General features: G+C 39.1%; 1 long non-coding RNA gene across 3 annotated transcripts; it reads right to left on the bottom strand.

Annotated features, from left to right (window-relative positions):
* Nucleotides 1-139: 139 nt before the first annotated feature.
* Nucleotides 140-26,931, bottom strand: LOC128850366 (uncharacterized). 3 transcript variants are annotated; one of them, XR_008447716.1, is made up of 6 exons: nucleotides 23,757-26,931; nucleotides 8,576-8,677; nucleotides 7,958-8,157; nucleotides 5,864-7,842; nucleotides 4,805-4,948; nucleotides 140-271 (listed from the first exon to the last, which is right to left on the bottom strand). It is a non-coding gene; the product is annotated as an uncharacterized LOC128850366 (long non-coding RNA). The 3 variants fall into 3 exon arrangements; XR_008447715.1 differs by having other exon boundaries at nucleotides 4,805-7,842; XR_008447717.1 differs by lacking the exon at nucleotides 7,958-8,157 and having other exon boundaries at nucleotides 4,805-7,842.
* Nucleotides 26,932-27,936: the final 1,005 nt, after the last annotated feature.

Below are 27,936 nucleotides of genomic sequence, written 5' to 3'. Positions count from 1 at the left end.
TAGCTCATCTGACCTCCAGATAAGGACTGGTCTTTGAAGGGTGAAAAATAGAGTAATAAAGAGAGGTGTTTTGGTCCCAGGTGAAGAAGAGTGTTGCCTTGGGGAGAGGAAAGTAAGTCCAGGCAAACCATGGTAGAGTGAGTGGGACAAGAGACAGTTCTGCCACATCCAAATAGCATGCAGGTGCCCCAACAGTTGCTTTACTTTCTTGTGTGTGAAGCAGATAAAAGTACTGGCAAATTCCAGTAATGCTGCCTGTGGATTGAGGCTTCTGGAAATGAAGAAGAAAAAGCAGATGTTAGTTCACTTGTAAAGAAAGGGTCAGCACTCTGAAAACTGTGGGAGTGATTCTTTGGGAAAGAAATGCAAGTAAAGATTCAATTAAGAAGACTACAGTGTAGGGAAGAGCTGTTGACTCTGAGAAACATGAGCAGTAATACTTAGGAAGTAATACCTGTTACTGACTACAGAGAAAATGGATGTGAGCAGTCAGTATGTACTCCCAAACTGATGTACAATTGTGAAGAGATGAAGGAGATAAGTGAAGATAAATCTTATCAAGTAGATCAGAAGGATATCCAGTGGTCTTTTCAAAGCCTCAGGAAAATAGAAGCAGTTGAAAGAGGAAATGAAAGGAGGTGAACTAATTTTCAGAATTAGCATAGTCAGATGTGACTGGGAAAATACAGACGCTCTGCAAAACCATTCAGCAGCATAAACAGGGAAATACAATTAGGGTGAACACCATACTAGGCAGAAAGCTGCCATGTCCATTTTCTTACTGCAGTGGCAATAATCATACCACCCTTTCATTAACTAGTCTGTCTCTCCCTTCAAGGTAATTTACTTTTTTCTCTTATGACTTCATTGAAGAGCAGAAGTGATGCTCTGATGGAAAAGGAGGTAAAAGCAAACAAAGAAGTAGGACAATTCATTAAGTCTGTGGCTAAAGAAGACTACAAAGGAGAGGGAGGTGAGTAAAATAAGGGGTAGAGAAGAGGGGAGGGTAAGGAGAGGACAGAAGAGGTGGAAAGGAAATTAAATACATGCTCTCCGTCCAGCACATCACTCCCAAAACCCCAGACCTATGCAAATATCTAACAATAATTAATGAAATAAATGCAGATGTAACATCAAGTCTAGACCTTCTATCAAAAGATTTAAATGGGATTTCAGTACTTCCCCATTTTCTGCCTTACACTCCTCTGCCAGAGCCTTGTGGTTGTTTACAGCCACTTGGAAGATAAAAGACTGACTGTGCATTAGAGACTTTTGAACAAAAGGCTAGAACATAGATCCAATTAATGCATCTTGCTATTTAATTCCATTTGTTTTAAGGGAAGTAATATTCCTGAATACTTCCTCTGATGTGGGAAGTACATAATTACAGTTAGATCTTCCTCTGACTGTTACAATGGAGGTCCTAGGACTCTGTAACTTATCCCATTTGATAATTCTCATCACAGATGCAGGAGAAGTTAACTGCACCAGTGCCATAGTGCAGCGAACAAACTCCATCTAAATTAATGATAATTTTGCTTGTCGTGAATAAGATATACTCAGATTATGCTTTGTTAATCCAGTGCTCAGTTTAAAGAATTAGGCTGGGATATATTTTAGTGGTTCCCTAATGCTTGAAATTAATTAGTCAGGTGTTAAATATAATTTAATTTTGCTGAAAGTACAAAGCTGAGCCATCCAAATGAATTATACTGCACACAACTACTTTTTTATATGACTTACAGCCTTTTAAGTAACTGAAGTACTAAACATTTTTTAAGTACATATGAATACTTACACTTGCTGTTTTTATATTTTGTATACTTTTTGCATTTCCCCTTGGCCACTGAATAACAAAAAAATGAGGTGTAGTTTGTGTGAGATTTGCTGTCTAATTACTGAAATTTTAAACGAATAGTTTTTTATATATAGGGAGGAATTTATTCAATGGTTGGTTTTAAACAAAAAAGTGTGGGAATATTCCTTTTTGTGGGTTTTTTTCCTCTTTTTTTTTTAAGGAACATTTTCATAATTGAATATTGAAGCCGACTGTTACAACTTTTTTAAAGAACAATATCCTTTTGAAGAAGGCTACTAACTCCATGTAGCTGGAACCATTGTAGAATCTTTTACGGATACTCTGCTGTGAGATACTACCACTACCTGTCAACCTTGTTGATAAAAACGTGAAAAGTGTGGACAAGTCACACTGCAGTTAAAAAGACAACCTGGAATAATCTACAATTGTCTTACACATTTCTAATTTCCATAGATGGCAATTTACATAACACAAACTTAAGTTAAGATGAATTCATTATGCTGTTTTGTGAATAACACACAGCAATCCTTTCTTGTTTCCCTCTTGCACACTCAGATATTTTTCAATAGATTTCAGATTTTGTCTACAAAAGGACAAAGTATACACAGTAGTGAAAAAATGAGCTAGATTTAGTCGTGCTTAAATATAGCCTGTCCCTTTCTTTTTTTCCTACAGTACACAATCATTATTTTCCAGGTGGGATGTCCTATGGTAAAGAAACACAAGACACACCTCCTATCTGTCTATTTACAATACACAAAGCTAGCTTGAGAAAAAGATAGTGTTTCTAACGATATTGTTGTGAGGTCAATCTTCTGTTTATCTACAGTACAGACTGTTATTTTACAAAAAGTGAAAGAGAAAGCTCTACAAGTGTCAAATGAGCATAGAAAGCAGCCACCTTCCTGCAGCAGATGGAAAGCAGAGGGAAAAAGGCAAAGGCGGAAGTTTAAAGGCAACCAATTCTGCTAAACACACTGCAACAAAGGTCAAAGATGAACTTTTCTTGTGAGTCTGCATTTCCTTCCCTCAAAATGTTCTCAAAAAAGTTCTAAAAATGTCAGCCAGATCTCATTAAGAAACAACTGTCTTTCCAACACAGAGAGCTTCATATGAGAAAGGTGATAGACTGGGCTACTCTATGACTGACAGAAAGTCATCAGAAGATTTGGAATTTCCGAAGTTTCATTTAAAGTGTTTTCAGTTTCAAAATAAATTTGCTGTGTATTACATTAGTCTTCATACAAAAAACTGGTATGCCTTATACAACCATTAAATTAGCTTTTTATTTTAAACGTGAGATTCAAATAATTTTGTCTCATGTTTTCCAGCATTTAAGATTTTGTTTCGCAAAAGGTATGCTGGATTTTCTCATTTAAAACGTGGTCCTGAGATTCTGGGCAGCATGTGTTAGGGCTAGAAATTTTCTGCTGAGTTAGACCTCAAATTAAATTAAGAATTATACTACTAATAATCTATGCAATAAATAATAAGAATCTCTAAATCCCATTCCTAGTTGGAAAAACATAAACTTATTTAGATTTCTTACTGAAAATGGATGTTTAGCTTGTAAAGGAATGACTTTCTTCAGGCTAGGAGAATGCACGTTTTTAGCGTAATAAAGCTAAGCTAAGAGTGAAAGTATAATTACGTTTGCTTAGAGATCTTTTTTGTGATGCATTTTAACTGTAAAATACAGTTAATCATTCAGAAGTTAGGGGTGCTAAATGATATGCTAAAAGAAGCAGAGCTAATTGATTCATTCCTTTCTATTTGTTGGGGTTGTTATCCAAGATGCAGTACTACTTGCTCCAGTAAAATATTTTTCTGGATGCATATACCATTTGAAAAATGTTTTATCTGAAGAAATTCAAAGATAAATCTTTAATATGGGCTAAAGCACAGGTTTACGGCATGAATGTTAGTGCAACTTTGGTAATATAGTACAAGCAGGAATCCCTTTTTCAGACATCAGAAGAAAGAAAGCAGAACAAGGAGTTTTTTGCAATTATAAGTAATCTGATTTCATAGGTTATTTATAAAGAACTGTTTAGGACACAGGAAAGCAGGTTTTATGATTAGAATAAACAGATACAGTTCTGTTCCAAATCTGAAGCCTGCACAGTAATGATTCCATGTTTCACTTGTGGAAAATGTTTTAAGGAATAGCGTTATAATGCTGTAGCATTATCACAGACTTAAAAGAGATACTAGAATCTTTTTCCCAATCATTCAGCTCCATTAAAATAATGAAAGGCCGCTTACAAATAAATTCTAATATTTAGTGGCTTGAAAAATGCATATCAATTGTTTACTACTTCTCTTAGTCTTCAGTTCAGGAAGGACTGTAGCACTAAGGTAGACAGGTCACAATTCTTTTTATTACTCCTCTGTCTTTGTTCACTGATAATTGTAGTTTCTAAACTATTTTTCTTCTTGATTAACTCCTAAGTGAGATGGTATTGTTTCCACCATTACATCTGCCAGTGATGCTGCATTTAGCCTCAAAAAGAAAAAAATAACAGACTTTTGCAGAGGTCTTAGAACTTAAACAAAAGACAGTGATAAATACTCAGGATTATTTGACCATAGTCAAACTATATTACATATGTCAATAGCGTATTTTGTTGCTTTTGAGGAGAAAAAGACCTCATAGAAAGAGTGCACTAAAAAACAGCATTGAATAAGCAAAGAGCCAATCAGACAAGCAGAATGGTCTGAATGGGAGTGGAAGCACCTATAAGAGTTGCTTCAGTTAATGGAACTCTTAGGCATGTTGATGTTTGTTTTGCTAAAACACTCAGGAGGATGCAGATTTTCCAAAGTCAAACTGGTAAACATATATTTTCAGTACTTTACCTATTTGTAATATTACTACCCTGTTTCTTGCTAACATCAGTTACAAAATGTTCTTGTATGAATTTAGGATGAACCTTGAATGTATATCCATGTGCTAGATAATTTCAGAAACATATTTTAACTTACTTTAATTTGATAGCTGAGGGTAACAGTTTGTGAAATTCCAACTAAACTTTGGTCCTGGCATATGTGTTCAGCTGTAAAAACCTTCCATTTAAAATTTCTTTCATCTTTAAAATAAATAAGGCTTTTCTTCCCAGTGTTTATATGCTGAAAAAGATTGACATTAAGGCATGTTTAGACATAAACACAATTGTCAGACAAATATGTAGGGTAATTTAAGATTCGGTGTTAATATCACGTATATCAGTGCTTTGGCAAAGAAGAAAAGAAGTTTAACGCCAACAGTTTATCCAGTCATGCAGAATCAAAGTCTCTCCCTGCAAATAATTCTATAATGAGCATTAATGAACTAAGACTTTAAAGGTCTACCTGCTATATCACAATATTTGCTGCAAAGACTTGGCTACAGTGGCAGAATCTGCATACTGAAACACCCTGTGAAAACAAATAGAAACATTTCCAATCCTCCAGCACAGGTAGGCTCCATGCACAGGGTGTGGTAACGGGAGTAAGAGCCTCTTGCCTCCAGACCTGGACCAAGAGAGCCGTCATTGGGATTCACACCCTAGGTTAATTGCGTTCCTGGGACAGAGCAGGCAGTGGGTTTCCAGCTGCCAGGAGCAGGAGTGACGCAGTGCCACTACACAGCCAGAGTCTACAGCATCAAAGGGTAAAGCAAGCAACAGGCATTTTCTCCCCACTCTGGATCCAGACAGTGAGGTTGGCACTCTGGCTCTGATTAAGGCTTGGGATGCAGCATAGCACATAAGTAATATTTATTCTTGTTGTAAGCCAACAGGCAGTGACAGAGTTGTGAAACTGCCCCAGGGGAGTGTTGGTCTTCGACAGTCACTCTGCTGGAGCCAAATCCCATGTGGTCATGTGCTGAGGGCAGTAGGATGGTTTGCAAATCTATAAAATCCCTTCCCTGTCGAAGGATATTCCTAAAGCAGTCTAGATATTGTATGCTTCTGATTTCAACCCACACTAGATTTCATACAGGTACATTATGAATATCAGAGGAAATTAATGGTGTTATACAATATGTGTGAATTTAAATACCTAAAAATGGATCTCAATGTGAAATCGGGACTTCCTTACTCGAGGAATATAGTAACACTGGGAGATGGCCACTAGCCATCCGTACAGCTCTGCTTTGCCTCATCTTCATTGTCTGCCGGAGTTTTCCTGTAAGTGCAAGTCATGCGAATAAGCTAAACAATCCAGCAATGCAGTACCAAGAGCTGGGCTAGGATGGATTATCATTATCATTATTATTTAATTTTACTGGATAGCGTGGATGTTCTTTCCCGATGTGACAAATGCTGATGAGAATGCAGATCCAGCTCTGCAAACTGCTTATATTCTTAACACACACGTTTCAAGCAAGCATTTCTACAATTAGGACACATTTTCTCCCCTCCACCCTCAAGGCCATACTGTGCAGATCTGGCAGCTCCTGGGCACAGCCACTGCTGCGCTCAGAATTTGGTGTCTAGAGCTGAGGTGAAGCCCTCTGACAGGGCCTGTTAAAGAGACACTGGGGGATACATGAACAAAGCTCCTTCCATGCCACGCACTGAATGATGTAACCAAAGCTTTCATAGTCTTGGCCACATGCTGAGTGTGTGCACTTGTGCACACAATTATTCATATGATAGGGTGTGCTCCCCCAACACACATGCCAGGAGGGTATACTGATGTTTGATACTAACACATACCCGTTCTCCATGTTCTAGGGCAAGGAGAGGAGCAGCCTGGGCACTTGTTCACACTGACAGCTTTGTTGCCACACTGAAGTGCTGCCATGGTTTGAGTAAAGTGTGTGGGAAGGAGCCAGATGGAGGCCAGATCCTAGGGGCATCCTCACACCTCTCAGGGACATGCATGCACTGTGGCTTACCATGTTACACCAGCAAGAACCAGGACTCCGAGGAGCCATGCTGTCGCTCCATTCTGAGCAGACTAAAAAATGCAGAGGATACAAGTGGCAATACTGTACGGATGAAAGAAATGGATCTGATCAGAAAAGGGGTGAAGGGGAAGGAACAGGGGAGGAGCACCTCTGCTGGATGAGAAGCTGGGGAAAGTTTGTGGCTGGATATTTGTAAGAGACGAGCTAAAGTGTCAGTTGGATTCTGGGTTTCTTTGCCAAAGTACTATTTTAAATGTGAGATTTTTCTGTGACTTCTTATTTCTCTGGGACAACTGATTACTTTGGCCCACCTTCATCTAGTACTGCTTGCGCATAAAGGAATCCTTCATACAGACAGGTCATAAATGTCAAAAAGAGTTTGTAATAGAAATACGGAGGCCAGCCTAAGTGCTCAACGACCAAGGTGGCACTTTTACAATTGACCATCAGCGCTGGAGGGGTGGTGTTCTTATTAAGTACATGTGCAACATAAAATGTAAATGTTTTACTGATCCACGTAATTCAACATAACTTAGCTTCTGTGTGGCCCGCTGTTATCAAAATCTCTCTCAATCTTATTTTCACAGTGAAAGGATAATCTTGTTAATTCGCTGATGCAGGATTTAGAAGCTCTGAAATCTGTACCTCCGTCTGCCACAGACCATATGTAGCAGGAGTGCTGTAATCCCTCCAGCTTTGGATGGTATGCAGCCCAGCAGAGAGAACCTCCCTTATTTAGTATGTGCAGCACTCAGTATGACATTGTAATACAAATAATAGGTGCTGTAGAGTGAGAGGAACCTACCAAAGTCCTTGAACTCTTCTTGGTCATGTGCCAATCTCTGCTGAACTGCCGCAGAAAACGTGACTGAGAAGCAGCTTGGTTACCCAGCACAGGCCTAGGCTGCAGCACCAGCTGAGCTCAGCCACCCCTTCTGTCAGCAGACCTGACTGGTGGCCACTGTGATATGACCGGCACCATGTGACTGTCCACAAGGGGACAGAAATAGCCATACCTTGAGCTTCTGAGATCTGATGCATGAGTTCCCCAGAACTGCTGGCTGCCAGCAGAGCTGCCCTCCTCCTCGCTGCTGAAAGCCCCAGGCAAACCACAAGCTGCTTACACCTACCAGGGAAACAAGAAGAGATAAATCAGACTAAAAAGCAGTTCAGCTTGATAAACCAGATAAATTTCTACAATTGCAGGCTCATGACATCTAAACATGATGATAATAGCTTACCAGCAGAATGGCAAAAAAATGGTGGTACATGTTTTCTTTAGCTATTCAAAACTCCCAAGGCCAGCACAGCCCTTGTGTGGACTTTGGCACGCCACCTGCCTTACAAAAGCTTGTGACGCTGCGCTTCATTGCTCAGGGGTGGTGAAGGGCACAATATGGTTGTGTTTTGCTGTTTTCTTCCCGGTAAGCCAGCCTCGGGCCTATAAGAAACAAAATTCTTTGCCAATTTAGCCTGCCAATAAGAGCAGGTGGTTGCACAGCTTCCTCTAAAAGGTGCAAAAAGCCATACAGCCGAAGAAGCACGAAGCGAATAAACAAAATAATGTGGGGACAAACTGAAGGGCAGAAGCAGCCCAGGTGAATGGTTTTGTTGTCAGCACAATACAGCTCCAGGGCCTTATTGCTGAAGGAAGAAATTAAGGCAAATCCAGACATGGGAGACGCATTTCAGTGGGACATGAGCTGCAGCAGGATCTCTCTCATCTGTGATCTGTTGAAACAGCATTTATTGCTTTGTTTCTGCAAAGTGGACTTAAACATCAGAGCCAAGATATCCAAACAGTTCTCCCACCCCACACTATAGGCTTTTTCTCTTCATTCAAGGACATCCATACTTACTTTTCACATGATTCTCTCTCCTTTCCCTCTTGCTTTACCACTTTTTTCCTTCAATCTCTTCTACTTCTGTTTCCTAAGAGTTCTGCTTTCAAATACAGAGACCTAGAATTAAGTCAGTGAAAATATTAAGTATTTTGCATATAAATTTTAAGTGTCAGGTGAACCAGATCAGGCATCAATTTCTGTGTCCGAGCAGGCTGCAGGCTTCTTGTGTTAGATTCCCCATCTCCAGACTGCAGTTGTTTGCCCACTCCAAACAATGCAGGTGAGGAAAAGCAGAGTACATTATTACATATTCAGAACAATTTTTCTTTCAGTTTTTCTTTCATTTTTTCAGTTTCAGACCATTGCTGTTTGTGTGTAACTCCATTAGGATAAAAGGCCTTCACTCCAATATTTCTTTACACAGACATTTGTAAGTATGCTACCCCTGGTTTAGCCTAGGTACCACGTCCAAAAGTTCTGCTAAATTTCTTTAGGAGGGAAATGTGAATGACAACCATCTCTCTGCCACTACATAAAATAGCATTACACACTGTCATTTAGCCTCCTTGCTTTCCAGCTGTGGAGAAGACTTTGAGTTTTTGGAGGTGGGACATCAGGCTCTGCAGCTGGTCTGCTCGGATGCAGAGAAGCCTTTTTGTCTTCACAGCTGTTGAGATGCATAGATTCAGTTTTCCCCTGTTTTTCTTCACGGAAGATTTTTTTAAAGCATTATGACAGAGACAAGGGAGTGAGACACCTCCTGTGCTTTAGTCTAACCCCTACGGGGCTGAAACACTTGTCAGACAGACATGTCCCACGTGACAAAGCACTCTGTAGCTCATGTGCAACTACACAGGAAACACAGGAGTAACACAATGGCCTTTCAGCCCTGGGTGTAAGGACATCAGTAAAATAATAAGAAGCTGAACGAGGACAAGAGGATGGCACAAGATACATTAGCCTCATACTGCTGTCTCCATGTAAACACCTTATTGAACTTTGATACTCAACAACATGGTTTGTTTCAGTAAGTGAAAGGATCTGATGAAAGCAGGTGGACTTCACTGCATAAACATCCTAAGAAGAGAGTACGTCTTGCCCTTTCTCAATACAGGGATAGGCTATGGTTAGTAACCATGTCACTTGCCAGTAAAATAACAGCACCACGGTATGAATGTTACTATCTTTATTATTCCCCTGCCCCCAGGTTTGCTAGCTTCAAACCTACTTTTTATTTTCTTTTCTAGAAAAGGTGGACCCATGATTGCATTTTATCAAGTACATTAAAGGTTTTGTTGGGCAGATGACAGTAGAGATTATAAAGTTGTGAGGTATCTCTCAACATGGAAAAGCCCTATGAACTTAAATCAATCTTTCTTTGCTTGAAATTAGGGAAGACAAAACATGCCCAAACATTAACTGCCACTTGTTTTAGATTGGTAGAATTAGACAACTGATCTTACATCATAAAGACAATGCCAATAAGAAAAGGAAATGAATAAAACAAGTGCAAATATTTAAGGTCCTATAATCTGACATAAGTAAAGTGTCCCAAACTTAAAAACTGATGTTCATCCTGTTCCTCTGTAAATTCTACGGTATCATATATTATTTATCTGACATATGTATTATTCTCATTTATTTCTTTTAAATAAATAGGGTAGGTATAATCTCACTACAGATAACAGACTTGCTCGAGTGAAATTTAATATATATTGCAGAACTAAATAAACTTTATTTAGCTCAAATAAAAAGAAACATATTAGATAACATATAATTTATTTTAAAATGTACCAATGCTTATCACAGGAAAAAATATTTCTAGATGTTAATATTTCCAGAAGCATGAGAAAGGAATTCTTGATAATACAAAATCTTTATGACCCTTTTTGCATTATTATGTCATTTTTTTTTAAATGCCCTATGGAGGCACCCGTCTGTAAAGCCGAACATGTTGAAGTGCTCTTGTTGAAGCTTGTTTTGAACTCTGAAACTCACCCAGGTGGAAAACAGGATACCTTATGATCTTATGTACTTTATGTACTGCAGAGCTTTCACTCCAGAGCACAGAAGTGTCACGCTTGGCACTGCACGTGAATAACCAGCCACCAGAGTCTGGAATCCTTGCTGCTTCATAACGAAAATGTGAATGATACACATTTACAAGACGTGAGGAAACACCACAGGTACGTGCTAAAAGCTTGAATACCTAGGACGCTGCTGCAGCTGATGGCAGCTGAAGTGATTCTAACGCTGACTGTAGATCAATGTCATAAACGACTCCAAACACTGTCTGTTTACAATTTCAGACACGTTCGAAGCGCTGGTGGGAATTTCTTTTTCAAAGTGTGCCTAGCAGACAAGGCCCAGAAGTCAGGAAGTGGCAAAGCTGTTGTTCTTAGCCCAGGAGGCTGCAGGAAAAAAATACTTTCTGAGTCAGACAGAAATTCCCCTGAGGGCTCTGGCTGCAGCCCAGCCTTTAGGAGACCTGCCAGCTCACCTAAGGGTAAAAATCAAAGCTTTTAAACAGCCCGTACATCTAACAAAGAGGGAATATAAATTTTTTTTGTAGCTTTTTGATATTTTAAGTTAGATCTGTGGCTAATAAATCTCTGGAGTTTGGAAAGTCTGCACACAGTTTGTGTAGTATCTTTCCAATTTCAGCCACCACTTACGTAGCCAAGAGCTCTGAGCCGCGCAGCTGAATGCTGCTGTACCTGCTCCTGTTACCATGGAAATGGACACTGGCAAAAGTAGGATAAAAGCTTTAAAGTAATTACTATTATAATTAGCACTTTCACCTTTTCAGAGATTGGCTTCCCCAAAACTCCCAGATAGTGAGACCATCCAATTCAGACTCATCGAATACAGCAAATAGTGTTTAAAGAGGCATCAGTTAACGTGATCAATGTGGGAATGACACAAGAAAGGAAGGCATTGTTGGAGCTGGGAAACAGTGAATTCCTGTGGCCTTCTTTGTTTATTACTAATAAGAAACTCTCCTTCTTTGCTATGAGTCACTGTTCCAGTTTCACCCTTAATTAATTCAGAGTCAAGAGAAAGGGCACACTAACGTGAAGAGAAGCTCCCAGTGATGGCTCAATAAAGTTTGCAGAGGAGGGGGAGGGGACAGAAGTCATTACAGTAACAAATCTCGAGATAATAGAGATGAAGAAACCTCAGACATGCTGTACAACAGCCATCCCGGGAAATCTAAGTACCAGTGCTGTCTGAATGAAATCCATCAGACAATGCAATGCCCACCAGAGAAGTGCTCCCTAGCCATCATGCACACCGTGAATCTTTCATCCAGGCAGCAAGTGCATCAGTTAGTACACTGCAATCAGCATCAGTTTCTACAACATTTCAAAAACTATCAAAGGTCTCTCACCTTTCCCAGCAACATCTCTTTTACCTACAGAGGAGTCAGAATGGAATCCTAGTTTCTGATATATGATTTTGCACTTTGCTGAAAACACAATACCCAGCTTGTTTTCAAATTGAATACAGAATTCACCTTCAGTGACCAGTGAAGTGACTGCTTGCATAATTATCACTGCTTCTAACAACATTAACAGATGAGCAGGCTGAGGACCATCAGGGAGCGTGAGAGGGAGATTGACCACTGGAACAACACACTATACTCCCTGTCTCAGACCAAAAGGCAGGCTTGCCTTGTATGGCAGAGGACAGCCCATCCTCTCTCCATTCAGCTGAGGAGAGAAATTTAGGAGATGGAGGGGAACGGCAGCAGGTTCCTGCCCAGCATAGCAGGCGTGTCTCCATTGTGTCAACCTCAGCCTCCCAAGTTCTCTTGCACAATAGGTACGAAGCTCTGCAAGTGGACCCAACCTCAAAGTGAATGATGGGTCTCATAGCCTAGAAATGCTCCCTAAGTTAAGACACACTGAGCAATTAATCAAAACAGCCTCTGTTAAGAAGAGAAAACAATGGTCAATGTCATAGGGGATTCCCTTCTGAAGGGAACAGAAAGCCCCGTGTGGGGATGAGATCCGTCACATACAGAAGTCTGCTGCCTACCTGGGGCCTCAGTTAGAGATGTGGAAAGAAAGCCTCCCGCTCTGGGCAGACCCACAGATTATTATCCTCTACTGATTTTCCAAGTAGGCAGTAATGAAATCCATTTAAGAAATCCAAGGGCAATGAAAAGGGACTTCAGGGCCTTGCAACATATGCTGAGGGGATTAGTGGCACAGGTAGTGTTCTTCTCTGTCATTCCAGCCACAGGGAATGATGAGCAGAGGAATAGGAAGAGCCAAGAAATAAATGCTTGGCTCTGAACCTGGTGTAAGGGTTTTTGATCATGGGTTGGCCTACACAACACCAGGCTTGCTGTCCAAGGATGGGGCACATTGTCCCCAAGTGGCAAAAGGATACTTATCAGAAGCTAGTGGGGCTCATCAATAGAGCTTTAAACCAGATGTGAAAGGGGAGAGGGACAAAAACAGGCTTGATAGAAAAAAAAGCTTGGGAATGGCACTCTAGTCTGAGGAATGGTATGACCTTTGGTCACTTTTGAATGTACTCTTAGTAAGTTTGTGGACGACACTAAGCTGGGAGTAAGTGTCAATCTACTTGAGGGTAGGGAGGCTCTGCAAAGGGATCTGAACAGGGCGGACCGCTGGGCTGAGACCAACAGGATGAGGTTTAACAAGGCCAAGTGCAGAGTCCTGCAGTTGTGACACAGCAATCCCATGCAGCGCTACAGACTAGGGGAAGAGTGGCTGGAAAGCTGACTGGAGGAGAAAGACCTGGGGGCATTGCTTGACAGTGGCTGAACATGAGCCAGCAGTGTGCCCAGGCAGCCAAGAAGGCCGATAGCATCTTGGCTTGTATCAGAAACAGCATGGCCAGCAGGACCGGGGAAGTGATTGTGCCCCTGTACTGAGGGTGGAGGGGAGAAAATGTGTCCTAATTGTAGAAATGCTTGCTTGAAACGTGTGTGTTAAGAATATAAGCAGTTTGCAGAGCTGGATCTGCATTCCCATCAGCATTTGTCACATCGGGAAAGAACATCCACGCTATCCAGTAAAATTAAATAATAATGATAATGATAATCCATCCTAGCCCAGCTCTTGGTACTGCATTGCTGGATTGTTTAGCTTATTCGCATGACTTGCACTTACAGGAAAACTCCAGCAGACAATGAAGATGAGGCAAAGCAGAGCTGTACGGATGGCTAGTGGCCATCTCCCAGTGTTACTATATTCCTCGAGTAAGGAACTCCTGCTTTCACATTGAGATCCATTTTTAGGTATTTAAATTCACACATATTGTATAATACCATTAATTTCCTCTGATATTCATAATGTATCTGTATGAAATCTAGTGTGGGTTGAAATCAGAAACATACAATATCTAGACTGCTTTAGGAATATCCTTGGATAGGGAAGGGATTTTATAGATTTGCAAACCATCCTACTGCCCTCAGCATATGACCGCATGTGTTGCAGGATTTGGCTCCAGCAGAGTGGCTATCAAAGACCAACACTCCCCTGGCACAGTACTCAGCACTGGTGAGGCCACACCTTGAATCCTGTGTTCAGTTTTCAGCCCCTCACTATAAGACATTGAGGAGCTGGAGCACGTCCGGACAAGTGCAATGAAGCTGGTGAAGGGGCTGGTGAACAAGTCTTATGAGGAGCAGCTGAGGGAACTGGGGTTGTTTAGCCTGGAGAAGAAGAGGCTGAGGGGAGACCTTATCACTGTCTACAACTACCTGAAAGGAGGTTGCAGAGAGGAGGGTGTTGGTCTCTTCTCCCAAGTAATAGGATAAGTGGAATGGCTTCAAGATGCGCCAGGGGGCCGGTTCAGATTGGGCATTAGGAAAAACTTCTTTACAGAAAGGGTTATCAAGCACTGGCACAGGCTGCCCAGGGAGGTGATCAAATCACCATTCCTGGAAGTATTTAAAAGACAGGTAGATGAAGTGCTTAGGGCTATGATTCAGTAGTGCACAGGTACGGTCAGATCTGATGATCTCAAAGGTCTTTTCCAACCTAAGGATTCTATGATTCTAACATTTGGCTGGGTGCAGCCTGAAAGGTTTTGGCTATGGTTATTCAACAGAAAGAGATCCAGTTTCAGAAGAAACTGATGAATGCTCTGAAGAAAGTCAGGGCATGATGAGGTAAAATTTTGTAGTAGATTTCTTGATTTACTAGTGAACTATAGCAATTTCTAAACAGAGTGTAATTAAATATATTGTACTATTATTAATTATGTCTGTTCATCTCATACTATTCTTTCAGAGACTGTGGACTGTGTATGGACAGGTCTAGGCTGGGCAGCAGAGCCAAGCTGCAATTAGTGCCACCTGAAATGAAGCTACATTCCTAGGGATGTCTTTTGTGTAAGTCCTACTTGCTAGTGCATAGATGTCCCCCACCCTGTTCCCTTCGGAGTGTCTTGTTACTTAAACGTGGTCACACAGCCACGTCACTGCACAGCACTGGAAATAAAGTTTATTTGTACCTCTCACCCCCATCAAACGGCAGTAAGATTTGATAGGACTAGGTGATCTTTAACTTTGTTAGCTAAATATAGGGGGGTGACAGGGGCTGCTTTAATCCATGTTTTGTACAGCCGTTCCTCCTGCATCTAGATTTTCAGGACCATCTAAGATGACAAGTAATTTTTGCTTATTCAGTGCAGGAATTTTTGTTAAAAGACAGTGAAATTTGAACTTGCTGCTATTCTTCATTAAAGTACTCTTGAGACGCCATAATGTATCATCCAGATGCATTTGTCATAATCTAACTCCCTGCCTACCGCTGTTAGGTGTTACTTTTCATATGAGTGTAAGGGTTAGGCTAAGTTCTTCCATTAAGGGCAAAACATCACTGTGGGTGGAACACTTCTCTGCTTTCACCATGATGACATACATTTAACTGGCTGAACAGCTTCCTTCCAGTAAAGAGCCCTTGAGACATTTGTGCATGCAAGACACATTTCATCATGGCTTGTTTCTGAGAAGACCAAGGGGGGTTCCCCCCAAAGAAAAGTAGGTAGCAGCAAGAGTGGTAAAGCTCATCCAGGTGGAGAGTGCTGGAGAGACCTGTCATGCCATGTGACTCTGGCAGGAGGTTCTGTTGCTGCTAGGCACTATGTTTTTCTCCAACACACAGTCTGGAGAATTTTCAAAAGAGCACTGTCTCCTCCAGACACTCTGAGAAGCTTCCAACATTCCTCGGCTCCCTAGCTGCTACCCCGATAGCTCACAAATGGCTCTCACTCCCCAGAAAAACAGAATAGCCAAAGCCCTTGGAAAGTCTACTGTCAATTTTCTTCACTAACTAGCTAAAAAGGTGAAACATACAGAAAAAACACCAATGCTTGCATTAACCAAGTAACTGGCTTTAGCAATAAGCGGGTCACAGCTGATACAACCATGGTGTGTTTCAGCAGAGCTACACCAGACTGAGCTCCAAGGAAAGCACTCAGAGGCAGGAGGTGCTATAATTAAGGTATGTAAGGTCAGGAGGTGTATAATTACATTCAACCATAATTATACCCACTGGTGACTGTGCTTTATGATATAGGCTTCAATTACATGACCACCTCCTTTCTTCTCGTCACTATGGAATCTCTGTCTGTGTCAAGACCATCTCTCAGGTTGCACCAGGGTAGGTTCAGATTAGACATGAGGAAAAATTTCTTCACCAAAAGGGTTATCAGGCACTGGAATAGGCTGCCCGGGGAGGTGATAGCGTCACCATCCCTGGGGGTACTTGAAAGAGGAGTAGATGAAGGGCTTAGGGATACGGTTCAGTAGTGGGCAGGTACGGTTGGACTCTATGGTCTCAAAGGTATTTTCCAACCCAGCAATTCTATGAGGATTCTTATGATGATGATTCCATGGTGCAGTGCTGCAGAATGGTCCAACTACCATTCAACATGCTGTTTAGAATACTGGAAAAAGCTGTAATATTTGCATTGCACTGTGTCCAGGACAATTAGCCTTTGTGTAGCGTAGGCCCATGACAGAGACGTCTGAGGCTGAGCTCACAACTTAAAATGCTCTCACGCAGATTTGCAAAAAATGTACAGATTTGCATGCCTGGTTTGCATATTATTAAAGCCTGTATTTAAAGATTCTATGCAGCATCTTTATGAGATGCTTTCTTAACTATAGGATAAGAAACTACTTCCCAGGATTGAAGTCCTTCCACAAAGAAGACCTTATCTAGTCTCTATTTCTGTGGTAAAATTCTTATTGACTAAAAGGGGAGCAGGATCACGCCTCTGCTATCTGCTATTCTGCCTGCTCCCAACAAAGCATTGTTCAGTTTAGCCAAACCAACAGGAAAAAACCTGCAAGAGTGGTTTTTTAATTCATAGCACAAATATATGCACATGGCATGACAGACTGAAAGGCTGTTACTGTTGCTTACACTGCGAAAGTGAGCTGTTTCTTTCAGATATACCTGGCAAATCTTTATGCGCATGCTGAAAAGCAGAGTAGAGCACTCGTCTTTTACAGGCACTCACATGTCAGCATCATGAAGAAATATTTACATTGTGAGCAGCTAATAGCAATCTTTCACAATTGCTGCTTATTAACATCTCCATACTTTTGAAGTACGGTGGCATCATCGTTTCAGTGATACTTTTGAAATAACTAATGCAATGGCAATACAGAAATTTCACAATCTTAGGCTGTCTGCCTGAAATGAAATCAAATAATCTAGATAGCATTACATTGGTGGTACTAAAACACAGTTCCAAATCACAGGTTAACGTAAACCTGATTTTTAAAAAGGTACTATTAAATTATACATCTCCTTATAAATGTAAAACTAGACAACTAAATCACGGAGCTATAATACAAGTGCACCTGAAAATTCAAGATTACATGCACTGGGTGAAGCATATGAAGACCTTATTTAGGTTTAATTAGCATTGTAATTAAATAACCATTGAAAGAAGAACTGAAAAAGAAGTTCAAAATATGCATCTATCAAACAAAAGAGGTACAAACTTTCTAAGGGAGCCCAAACAAGAAGGGAGACCACAGATTTCAGAATTAACTGATTTTTTAATTTGCTGTGACCAACTTGGGAAACCATTTACGAAATGGTGATGGAACTTGCCTTCCTGCAACGTGGCACAGCATTCTTGTTCAGCACCACAGAATTCTATCAAAATCTCAGTGAGATTTTTGGCAGCAGTAACAGAACTATTTCTACCATCCTTTAAACACACTGGACAACTCAGAGTTGTTCAGTGCCCCTGGAACAATTGGAGATGGTTATCTGATATATTACATTACATCAAGATAAATAAGATTAGAGTTCTAATATCTGGAAACAAAACAATCCTTTCAATAAAGTTGTATTCTCTTTCTCCATCCTCCCACAGCAATAAGTATTTTTAACCTCAATCTCTAATTTATATCCTCTTTCTAATCTTACCAATATCTCATTTACTCTAGATCATACTCCCGGTGATATCTTTTCACAATACCACTTTTAAAAAGTTAAAACATCACAATATCCAATTTCACTATCAAGGAAGGATTAACTCTGAAGATTACCGCTACCTTCCCAATTGCTTCTGTAATTACTATTCACTCAAGTGTCACCTCACTTTCAGTTTAAACACATCTTCCAATGAAGTACACATTGCTGTCATTTGGTGAGCAGCTTTCCTGCCCTTTGCTCCTTTCTTAGTGTGTGACATCTACATATGCATCTGTCAGTCTGACATTCTTTTATACACATCTCCAAGTGTTAGACACAGAGGAGAAGCCATGTGGATATCTATTCCGTTTGACTGGCAGCAGCAGTATCCATGTCAATAGCTGTTCTCATCAGTAACTGCCAATTCTGTCTTGAAGCCTCATGTCATGGATTCACTTCTGGGAGATGGTTCTAACTTCTTCATTTGGTCCTTGAGCATTCTAGTGTTTGAAATAACTACCTTGACAGTTTCCTTAGCTGAGACACAGTATCTTTAGGTCTTTCAGGCTTTTGTGTTACAGCTCTTTACCACAGTGTCAGACCTCATGTCTAACTTAGAACCTAGAGGTGGTAGTACTAATACGTATTAGTTAAATATATGACAGCTGAAGTAAATCTATACTTACACAAAACATAGCATTTTATCTTTTTATTCTTTTTAAAGTCAACCAGTAAGTCACCCTAGACATTGCCTTAGCAGACATTTAAATATTTGATGATCCTCACAGTTTATTTATTCTGTTAATGCAAGCTGACTAGACAACCCACTTAACATAGCTCCACCGACTCTTAGCAGACCTATATCGGTGAACCCTTGCTGAAGATTCATTTCCATTCATCAGCCACATAAAAACACATCTTACACATATTAGAGTAAAACTTAACTCTAAACCTGACTGTTCTATAAAAATTCTGGGTTTTATGGAAAGAAATACTTTTCTAAGTGTCTTAACTAAAAAATTAATAATTTTCTCCACTAATATTTCACTGAAACGTCTTACAGAATTTTTCAACAAGTCCTCCCACTGACAAAAATCTAAATTAGAAAAAACATCTGATGAAATAAATGTTGGGGGGGAGAATCACGTTACTGAAATCCAGAGCTTCAATTAAAAATATATGTTGACATTCAAAACATTTAAAACATTTTAACCAGCACCAACTCTGACAAACCATACCAACAAATTCTTTCTGCATCTACTTTTATAACTTAACATCTTCCACTTAAGTTACTTTCTACATATGGTAGTAGACCTACCTGCAGTTTAGGTTGCCCAACACTTCCTATTAGGATGACCTGTTTTCAATTGCTTTTAAATTTGCCAAAGTGTAACTGTTCGAGATTAAATTCTCCATGCTGAATATACTCCCTAGGCTGCTTTTGATGAAGGAAATTTCAGCTGAATTATTTTGGCTGCTTCTGAAAACAAAGCAAGGTATTATACATATTATTTCAATAATTAAAAGCATCTGGTATCCCTGCTTTAGAGTAAGATTTGAAACTCGCCAGAGAAAAGTTTTGTTTTGGAATGTCCTTTTTGCTGTATCTACATTTACCCAGGTCATATACTTCTAAGAACATGCAGTCCAGTAAAAGCTTGCTGTGGTTATCTACCTAAAAATCTATGAAAACCCTTGAAATGTTTGAATTGTTCACAGCTCAGAGCAGATTCAACTGCAGATGAGCTGTTTTATCCCAAGTAAGAGCTCCCTCCAGGCCACAACCACAGGGCTGAAGCTGGGCAGACTATAATAACAGCTGCTAACCAGCTCAGGCTGTAGCAAGATAAACCAGCAAAAAGTGCAGCTTGTCTTTCCATGTGCCCTCAGTAACCAATTTCCTGGCAGGAGATAGGAGGGAGTTCCCCGATGATAATATAGAAGGAACAATCTGCAAAGGGACAGACTGCACACTTTTTTCTAGATATTAAATCTAAGACACAAACTGTAGACTTTGAGCTACAGTAATTTGTTGTACATAAATTACTGTTGCAGAAAAGACAATCAGATGTTATCTCATTATTTCCTTTTATGTTCTCAGTGGATTGAGCATATATAATCAAAAACCAAAATGTACTTAGTGTCCTGTGCTTCCTAGTGTTACTTAATCACTATGTCCTTGTGAAAGGTGTTTGAAATGGATACTATTTCTCTCCAAGTCAGGGACAGGTCTTTTTTTCCAAAACTGATGATCAGTCCCTCACTGGCAACCACAACAGCACCAGCACCTAAGATCTGTGAAATTAATAGAACTAGTGACTGTAATGCTCAGCATACAGGGCCCCAACTCTCTTCACCCAAGCTCATCAGCTTTTTTGTTACAAGAAAATTCAATGCCAAGAGCAATGAATGACACGGCTTAAAATTTAAGGCTCTTTAATCAGCAGAGAATTTGCTCAAGTGCTCTCAAAGTAGGGTGGACTTGAACATCTAGTTGGCATGTGTGTTGAATCAAGCAGAGAACATGCAAAGTAACATTTTTCACAGCAATTACTTTTGGGCATTTTGGTCACTGAAGGTGTGGTGGTCAGCATAAAAGAATACAAAATATTGCCACTTCCCCCATATGAAAATTACTCCAGTACTTTACCCACCTCATTTTATAATAGATACTAAATACTGACCCTTACTCTTATATTTTTGTGTGTGTAATATATGATGCATTCATATTTGTGTTTTCTGGTGAGAAGTTACAGCTATACAGTTCTTCTAGTGTAGGGAAATTTCATCATTGCATTACTAATCTCTCCCTATTCATATTCATGTCTACTGCAGCCAGACCAACTATCTTCTACTCCTCTGTTTGAACATTATTCCTATTTGTTCCCCCACCAATATTAAATCATTTACAGCACTAAAATACAGTCTCTCTAAAGGAAATGGAGATGTTATCATGCCCAGTAAATACAGCATAAGAAGACAGGCATCCTTGCTTACATTTTCAAATCTGAGACACTCACTGATGGCTGCCAAAATGCTCACTTCTTCTAGTCTCACTTTTTTCACATGTAGAAAGGGATATTCTTATCCTTGCTATCCATTAGGCAAAATGCACTAGACAAAAAATGGTCAGAGGAAGATAAAAAATTATTGGTGTAAGGCAAGTTTCTATCATATAATTTTTAAGCTCCCTTTAAAGGGGCTCTCGTTGAGTCCAATATTTCCTCATCTTCTGAAAATCACCTTCAGTAAAATAACTAACCCTAAGCTCTGTATTTTAATATGTAAAATTGTAGCCATAAATTGCTGCTAATAAATGCAGGTTACACATATAGGAGTTATACTTTGTGCTCCAGGAAAAGTCAAATAGTTATCTAGATTCACTCCCTCCTTTTCTGCCAGCAGAATAAATGTACAGAAGGACTTACAAATGTAAAACATTTCAAGGTGGAAATAGCTGCAACACAGGTAAAGCGGTTTCACAGAGACGTGACTGCTTCCAGAAGACAGGACATTGCCAGTACTTAAGAAAAGACAGGGAGAACTTGTAACCTTCATGCTCAACCTCTATTTAAGAAGATTCAGGTTCTCTAATGACAATCTGATTAGAAGTGAGTACAGAAATGTTACTTTACATTCTGAGTCTCTTTTACATGTATTAAAGACATATTGAAAGAATCGTATATTATTCAAAGGTGTGCTATTGTTTACAGTGAGGTATCAATTTGCAAGTCACATACAAGAAGTTCTCAAACACTGACCTAGCTTGAACTCATTATTGATAAATTATTTATACTCAATTATTGATAAAAACATGCAACAGCCAAATCTTATTAAACATCAAGAACAAAAATGGTACTCTGCTGTACTTTATTTTAAATTAAGGTGATTCTTTTTCATCAAGTCTATAAAGAAAATAAAGTGTCTGTTATTTCCTTAGATGTCTGGTTGATTTTTATTCATATGGCACATAGCAATATTTTGCAAATAAAGTTATTTGTACTATATAACAAACTCAACCATCTTCCTCAGCCAAAATTTCTCCTTATAGGATAACTAGCTTAAATCAGAAAAACCAATATAAAATGTGTTATGTCTCAAAATTAGGTATCATCATACCACTTAAATGCTAAGCTCTGGGATAAAATCCTGTGTGAGACACTCAACTCTAGAAATGATTGAGATTTTTTTTTATATCTAAAATTTTGCTTTTGAAAATTCCAATATTGCTTCTGCCTAAATTTATTACCTTTATTTTTATGTCAAATTCTACCTTCTTATCATAATGCTTCTGCACAAAACCAAAGCTGTCGTCTTTTTAATGAGGTCAGCAATATATTTACACCTTCAATGCAACTTTCCATTTTAATTAATGTTCTACATAATTAAGCAACAGAAAAATTGTATCAGCAACTGAAACATCTTTGTTACCGTGAGGAAGCAATCTAGACAGGCATCATTTTTGCTACAGACGTTGGTCAGCAGTAATAATAGAAAGATTTCAGTACCAATTTTTAATATTTTAGGAACTTTCTTCATAACTACACAAATGCTACTCTAACAGACATATTGGGGATTTATGTGGCAAACTATTCTACAGTGGCATAAGAAGTCACACCTGCACACCTCCCCAATACACGAAGTTACTGAACTGCGCCCGTATTAATCAAATAGGTGTATCAGACAAGTAGGAGTTCTGCTCTCCAAGGCTTCTCCAGCCTAGAAAGCACTTAGACAGGCTTGAATTGTCTCTTTTCCTCTTTCTATTTTGAGATAGGCAGTCTCAGTCTCTGCTTTGGGAATTAACTGTCCAAAGTGAAAATAATTGACAACAGAGAGCTACTTTGTCATCTTTTCAAGTTGAGGGGACCCTATTACCTTTGAATACCAGCAAGAAATTGCATCCTTCTGCTGCAGAACCAATCCATCTCTTGGACCTTGACAGTCATCTTCTAACTTCAAGGTGCTTAAGAAGGTAATATGTGATATAGCAAATATCTCACCATTCCAGCCTGGGCAAGTGTTATCATTGTAGAATTTACAATACCCAGACCCTGTCCCAAGCTTCAGATGTGCTTTTGCAGAACCCTGGTAGGACCTTCCACTTCAGACTGGCTTTTTTCGCCTATCGATGGGTTACAGTATATCTGCTTCTGTGCAGGAAAAAGTCCGTAAGAGACTTATGTGACTAGAGAGTGGATTTTCTCTGACTGAGTGGATTTTCCTCTGCAATCAAGTCCTCTTTCTTTGTGATCCCAAATCATGTCTTGGAATTCCTTACCCAGTTCTCTGCATTTCCACAGTCATCACCACTAGTTTTCTTTGAAGACTGAAGGTGGGTTTTAGTTGGCCTATCTTACAGAGGGTTCTGAATTTTGTTTTCACACTCCTCTGGGGGGAACAACCACTTGAGTAACATGTCAATTCACAGCAAGCTTACCTTTGTACCTTATGTTTTACCTAAGGAAGGGTATCACTGTCCTTAAAAACCTGACCCACTGCATTCCAATCCCAGACATGTTATGTTTCTATTCAGGCTGAACAGACAAGTTAAGAAGACCCCTTCCCTTTTTGTCTTCAATGCAGACAGGCTTCTAGGTACAGCTGTACTGAAAGGTTACCACACTAAATAGCAGATGGTGCAACAGAGACACTAAATTGAAAACAATTTGTGATTTAAGCAATTTCCATCAGAACTCAAGCAAAGCCAATGTCATCCCTAGGGAATGAGAAAGATGAAAGCCAACAACCTTATACTTAATCCATGCTTTTACCTTGTCATCAAAACCCCGTGGTTCAGTTCTTGAGAGCCATCCTAGAAAGGAATTTCCTCCTTCAGGTTAAGGGGTATTGCTGAATGTCTCCATCAGAGTAAACATGCATACAGAAAACAACCTGAAGGAAAAAAGATGGTGATTTGGCAGTAAATCAGAAGATCTTCAGGTGTGTTTTTTGTTTGTATTCACACTTGCTTGATCTTTCCCTTGCTGATTGAGTTCCATTAGAAACAGTGGAGGGGCCTATGGCCGGGTTTACCCAGAGATTACCATCCTCAACAGGAAAAAGAACAAGCATGGCCCTGCAGTGACAAATAAGGCATAAGTACATTTGTAATGTGACAGACAATGTATCTACAACGCCTGACAATTTTCCTTTCCTGCAGAGAATGCAAGCTTATTTATATAAAAATAAAATTTCATTCTAGGGGGAAAATGTTTAATTGCACTATAATCATTTCTGTTTTACAGACAGCTGATTTAAACCCTGTAATCTCTATGCATCTTGATTCTGAATTTTCAATAGAATTCTCTTACTTACTAGGCTTGAAATACAAAAACACACTTTTGAAAAATTATCAAGGTGACCAAAATGTACTTTCAGTGCATCCTCTCAAAGCTCAATGTGCCATATACACGTGCTTTGAGACATTTCTGTAATGTTTCGGGTCAAAACTCTTTCATATTTAGAATATCAACTTAATTAGTCCTTGTAAAAACCTCTATTACTGACTAGACTCATAACATTTCATACATTATATGGTTTTATAAATCTGATTAGGTTTTTTATCTTTTCCCAGATCTTGTTGTAATTTGAGCTATGACTAGCTCTCAGGAAATAGTTTAATGAAAGAATGAGAAGAAATAGAAATTTCTCAGTTCCTTGTTGATTCTCCCAAGCTTAAAGCATACATTTCAGCTATGGGGTTGACTAAGTTCCTGAAGAGAAAAATACTTTGATGGACAGGTGTGGGAGAGGCAAGAATGACAGGATAAGTTTTCGGCCTGATAGCAAGTTCTATCAGAAAGCATTAGCTCTGCAAAAAGAGGTAATAATCTGTAAAAGTCAAGCCGAAATCTGGAAATCCAAAGGAGACAACTCAAGGGAAAAGAAATAGCAAGTAACTTTAGCTAGTTAAAAATCCTATTTGTAGCAATAACTTACTAATACTTATCAGTTTTTACTTTCTCAGAGAAAAATACTGCCTTCTTCAAGCAGAAATCAAAGCATATGCATTTTCCATCATGTGGAATAACATTTGCTCAGTTTTCTTATAAAAGCTTGTAAATCTCACAATTATGCAGTTAAAGAAAACTATTTCAGGTTAAGATGTTCACTTAAGAGTACTTTCTCCATTTACTTTTGCTTTCCATTAGTGGCTTAAAAGGCAGGAGGTCCTTGACAGTAAATTAGATGGGTTTTACACCTCTGTTCTGCATAAACATGCAACCAACTTTTTTGCTAAGATTATGCAATTGTAGAATTTTAAAGAGAAAAGGCCCGTGAAATCAACCTGATTTGCATATCATCAGCCATTCCATTTCACCCAGTTATTCTGAATTAAGTTGAATACATTATGTTTGGCAAAAGCATATCTCCTAGAAGAGCTTTCACTTGTCTTGATTTGAAGACAGTAAGAACTGAAAACTCCACCAATTTTCTGAGTAGTTCAACCAAATAGTTAGTCTCCTTCACTGTTAAAAATGCTCTTTGCAATGACTGTCCTCAGCTTCCAGCTGAAATGCTCCTACTAAAGAGCCTTTAATATGTAATGACAACGCATAGAGGCTATAATTAAGTTGTCACAGAACCTTATTCTTGTTTTTGCTAAACTGAAAAGATAAAGATTTAAACATCTTACCTTGAAAGTTCTCCAGCTCTCAGGTAAGTTCTACAGCTGCTCTCTTCTGCTCTTTCTCCAGTTTCTACACCATATCAAACAGCAGGTTGATCTGATACAGTATCCTGCATCTAGCTACTAGCAGATGCTGAAAGAAGTATAAATAGGGCCACCACATATATGTCCTTCAATACTCTGATCTCCAGCCTCTACTTTGCAGGGACTTCTTGAAGATAAAAAGGATTTTTTTTGTATCTAAATATCCATCATTGGCTTATCTTCTAAGTCTGGAACATGTTGAGTCTTATTCTGAACCCATGTAAACCTATTGCTTGTACCATGTCCTTGGCAAGGAGTTCCATGGCTTTTACATACAGAACCACCTGTGTTTACTTGAAATAACAAGTTCTACTAGCCCCACTTAAAAATCAGGATACCAAATCTACACACACTTGCTGTGGTCGTTCTACTGCTATGGTATACAAAAATAGCATCAGCAACCTGCTTTTATGCAATATTCTTGCACTCATGCATCATGAGATTGATTAATCACTTTTGCTATAGTCTCCTAATAATTCAGATGGAACTGACTACCATAACCAGTCTCTAGATACTTTCACAGGTCAGTACTTTCTATAATACAGTCCACCAAGCTGTAGTTTTAATCTACATTTTATATTACTATAGGCATAATACACGCTACTTCGTCCATGCTACAGTAATTTTTAGGCTGAATGCCTGAAGCTTTCAAACAATTCAAAGAATTCTGTGTGACTGCTTTCCCTAGTCTCATGCTTACCAATTCTGTCCCCAGTGATTTCATATTAGTGGCCTCTAGTGATCCCCAAAGCACGGTACCTGGTTTAATGCTAATTCTACATCAACAAGCACCCTGTGAGAACACTCTGCTGTCCCGAATCCAGTTTACATATTCTCTGTCGATACCACATAGTGTTACGTCAGATGAGAATACACAGCATGACATCAAACACCCCTTAGATAAAGCTCTCTATGATCACCTTCATCAAGCTTGTAATGGCTATAAACGATTATATCAGGCTTGTCTGATAAAACTTTTTGTCATTAAATCCCTTGCACTGAATTACATGCAATGTTTAATTTTTCAGTAACAGAACCATATTTATACTTTCCTACTGTTTCACTGACTATTGATATCAAGGTGTGTGACTAATAGTCACATATCTGCTCTTTTTGAGCACTGGTATTCATTAGTACTGTTCTAGTACAACAGCATATGCCTTGTATACCTAGATTAACAGTGCTGGGAAATACTCCTCCCCCCCAATTCCTGTACCGTTGTAGAGTGCAAGTTATTCAGTACTACTCATGTAAAAAAGTTTATTCCTAGTAAGTGTTACTTAATATCCTCCTCACTTAATAATGAACTGGAAAGTACCCCACTGTTCTCATATGATATGATTACATCATGTTGCTTCTTTATAAATGCAGAAGAGAAAGAGTAATCAAAAATGGTGGGGTTTTGTCATTTGCAATATTAGCATTTCCATCTGCTAAAGGGTTTGTAACAGAAATAGGATTTATTAGTTCTTAATACATTTAGTAATACATGTTATTCGTTATAATCCTTTCATCTGTGGGTTGGGTTTTTTTTGTGACAGTCCTAGCCTTATCATTTTTAACACTTAAAAAATCATCATTTTACTGCTATTTCCTACTCCTGATGCCTGACTTCTGTTTCATTTATTTTTAATTTCTGTTTTTACTGGTCAATAGATTGGTACTTAGTCAGATTTGTTCTCAAAAATTTTTAAGTTGTGAAACTGTGGGATTTTGGTCAATTGAACTTTAAAGACATACCACTTCTCATTCACAATTTTTCTTCCAATGATTTTACCTGTCATTTATCTTAGACTGATATCTTTAGCCTTTTTAATTCATCAAGAGTACAGTGCAAGCAAGAATACTACCTATTGACAGCTGAATCTATCCTCTGTTAATCAATACTGAAAAAATTAGGTCATGATTATTGGTTTCTAGGCAACCACTAACATCCAATTAATTTAATTCATTTGTCTTCATCTATCCTAATTAGGTCTAAAATAGATTGACTGTTGTTTGGTACCATATCTTTTGCATAATCTACACTTTTTACAATGGCTAATGATGATTAGCTCCGTAGGATTTCCAGCATAACCCCCACAAACTAAATATCCCCCCAACACTGCACTTTTATCCTTCCATCACAAGAAACTACTATTTAAAATATATTCATGAAGCAAACAGTGGTGAAACAAAAATTAACCTCTAGATGTTATAAAGAAGAACAAGTAGTCAAGCAATATGCTGGTGCATAA

This window comes from Cuculus canorus, chromosome Z (assembly GCF_017976375.1).
Source record: "Cuculus canorus isolate bCucCan1 chromosome Z, bCucCan1.pri, whole genome shotgun sequence".
NCBI classification, from domain to species: Eukaryota; Metazoa; Chordata; class Aves; order Cuculiformes; family Cuculidae; genus Cuculus; species Cuculus canorus.
This window is presented reverse-complemented; position numbering and strand designations above follow the sequence as displayed.